Below are 3139 nucleotides of genomic sequence, written 5' to 3' on the forward strand. Positions count from 1 at the left end.
ACAAGGATCTTACACTCAAGTGGGAGATGATCAATAGTATAGACTGAACACTTATTCTTTGCTGGATAGTCCTAAGCTCTTGGGAGAGTACAAGGTGCTTGCCATCTAGTCGGGGAGACAGAGGGAAAGCACAGATTTTAAAGATACGTGCATGTGTGCTGGGTGGTGGGAGGAGAGGGATGCTGTTAAGATTCAATATGGAAAACTTTTCTGTCATACTCTCCCAAGACCCCTCTCAGGGTCACACCTGGAAAGTTTCCAGGACTCTACCAGTCTTGAGTATGGGAGGGAGAGTCAAGCATAGGCCTACCCATGCCATTCCTAGCTTGGGCAGTGGCTGGTAAGTGGCAGGCAATCTGCTACAAGTCAAAACTCCCCTGTGCTGGGCAGCAGCGGTATAGGAGAGAGTTGAGGGTGGAAACTCAAGTTGACTGCGTGGAAGGAGGCATTGATAAACCACTTCCATACTTTTAACAAGAAAATTCTGTGGATACTCTACCAGAATGCTTACAGATGGGGGCGGGGCGTACTTGGAGAGATGTATCCTTGGCGTTGCTATGGGTCGGAGACGACTCGACAGTCCAAGACAAGGCTCACCCAAGCACTGAATGCAGTGCTATATATAAAGAAGCGCTCAATAAATACCATTTTTTTAAACAGTATTTAAGTGCTTAGTGTGTGTCAGGCACTGTAGTAAGCACTGGGGTGGATACAAGGAAACTTGGGTGGACACAGTCCCTGTCCTACATAGGACTCACAGTCTCAATTCCCACAGACAAGTTAAGTGACTTGTCCCAAGTCTCACAGCTGACTAGTGGCGGAGCCAGTATTAGACCCAGGCCTTCTGACTCCGAGGTGTGGGATCTATCCACTAGGCTCTGCTGCTTCTTAATTGTTTGATTAATTGGATCCAGCTACCTAAATTATGTGTCACTGTCATTTCTCCTGTGTGTATTATCGGTGTTTCCCTGAAAGGTCTTTTTCTACCCGGCAGGAAAGGAGAAATGCTCCTGAGGGCTGGGAAATTGTGATCATGCCAGCGATGTCTTCCGTCATCGATGACAGATGAGCTTCTGGCCCTGCTCCTATAAGCCCAAGCCCCCCTGAGGAGAGGTCGGTTCTGAGGCTTCCACAGTGGCCGATGTGTTCTCTCACTGCTTCCCAGCCTTTTCCTCCTGGAAATTGTTGTCGGATCAACAAGGAAGAGAAGATTAAAGGGACCAGAGCTGTGGCAAAGTATAGTCAAGTCCAGTGACTTCATGCCCAAGTCCCCCTGAGGAGAGGTCAGTTCTGAGGCTTCCACAGAACCTGGCATACTCTTCCTCCCCTGCCCAGCCTTGTCCCACTAGGAAATGATTGGTGGATCAACGAGGAAGAGAACGCAAAAGGACCCAGAGCCATGGCGAAGAAGGTATTGTCAAATCCTCCGGACTGTAAGATCGTTGTGGGGAGGGAATGTGACTGTTATATTTTTGTGTTGTACTCTCTTAAGCACTTAAGTGCTCGATAAATATGATTGATCGATCGATCCAGTGACTTCCCGCTGAAGCCCAGCTGAGGAGAGGCCGGTTCTGAGACTTCAACAGTGCCTGTCATGCTTTCTCACCCCTCCCTTGCATTTTCCAGAAAGGGCTTTAAGAATAATAATGGTATTTGTTAAGTATTTACTATGTGCCAATGACTGTTCTAAGCTCTGGGAGAGATAAAGGTTATGAGGTTGTCCCAGGTGGGGCTCACAGTCTTAATTTCCATTTTACAGATGAGATAATTGAAGCACAGAGAATAAAGTGACATGCCCAAAGTCACACAGCTGACAAATGGCAGAGCAGGCATTAGAACCCACGACCTCTGATTCCCGAGCCCGTGCTCTTTCCACTAAACCACGCTGTTTTCAGATCAACAAGAAAGAGAGCATAAAAGAACCCAGAGCCAGGGCAAAGAAGGCATTGTTAAATCCAGGAGCGCACATAAGAAGAGGAAAGAGATGCCGAAGTATTCAGGGTGTTGTCGAGCCAAAGGAGCAGACCTGACTCCCATTTTGTACAGCAGGTATGAAGTACTGCGATCTTTATTCCATTCTTATTGAAATGAAAAAAATCACCTAAAGTCTTGAAACATCATCAAGGTCACAGAACATAATGCTAGAGAAGTTGAAGAGTAAGTTTGTTTTTTACTTTGGTTTTTTATGGTATTTAAGCTCTTACTCTGTGCTAGGCACTGTATTAAGTGCTGGGGTAGATAACGTGATCAGGTTGGGCAAAGTCCATGTCCCACATGGGGCTCACAGTCTTACTCCCTGTTTACCAGAGGAGGTAACTGAGGCACAGAGAATAATAATAATGATGATAATAAGAATAGTGGTCTTTGTTATGGTATGTGCCAAATATTGTACTAAGCACTGGGGTAATAATAATAATGGCATTTGTTTACCACTTATTTTGTGTCTAGTACTGTTCTAAGCACAAGAGTAGACATAAACGAATCGGGATGGACACAGTCCCTGTTCCACGTGGGGCTCACAGTCTTAATTCCCATTTTACAGCTGAGGGAACCGAAGCACAGAGAAGTTAATTGACTTGCCCATCGTTCTTTATTCATTCAATCGTATTTATTGAGCACTTACTGTGTGCGGAGCATTGTACTAAAGAATGTAATAAGAATAGTGGTATTTGTTATGGTATGTGCCAAATATTGTACTAAGCACTGGGGTAATAATAATAATGACATTTGTTTTCCACTTATTTTGTGTCTAGTACTGTTCTAAGCACAAGACTAGACATAAACGAATCAGGATGGACACAGTCCCTGTTCCACTTGGGGCTCAGTCTTAATTCCCATTTTACAGATGAGGGAACCGAAGCACAGAGAAGTTAATTGACTTGCCCATCGTTCTTTATTCATTCAATTGTATTTATTGAGCACTTACTGTGTGCAGAGAATTGTACTAAAGGCTTACATGCATTCAATCATATTTGTTAAGTGTTTGCTATATGCAGAGCACTGTACTAAGTGTTTGAAGCTGGGATTTGGATTCAAATGCCTATTGCCATTGATTGATTTGTTGTTTGTATGCATACAGTTAGAGAGATTGTGACACCCAGAAAGTTGTGTATATATATAAAAAAAAAAGAATTCTGTT

At 44.0% G+C, this 3139-nt stretch overlaps 1 non-coding gene across 1 annotated transcript; it reads left to right on the forward strand.

Moving 5' to 3' along the window:
• Nucleotides 1-229: 229 nt before the first annotated feature.
• LOC119930213 lies at nt 230-367 on the forward strand. Its single transcript, XR_005451701.1, has one exon. It is a non-coding gene; the product is annotated as a small nucleolar RNA SNORA7 (small nucleolar RNA).
• Nucleotides 368-3139: the final 2772 nt, after the last annotated feature.

This window comes from Tachyglossus aculeatus, chromosome 6 (assembly GCF_015852505.1).
Source record: "Tachyglossus aculeatus isolate mTacAcu1 chromosome 6, mTacAcu1.pri, whole genome shotgun sequence".
NCBI classification, from domain to species: Eukaryota; Metazoa; Chordata; class Mammalia; order Monotremata; family Tachyglossidae; genus Tachyglossus; species Tachyglossus aculeatus.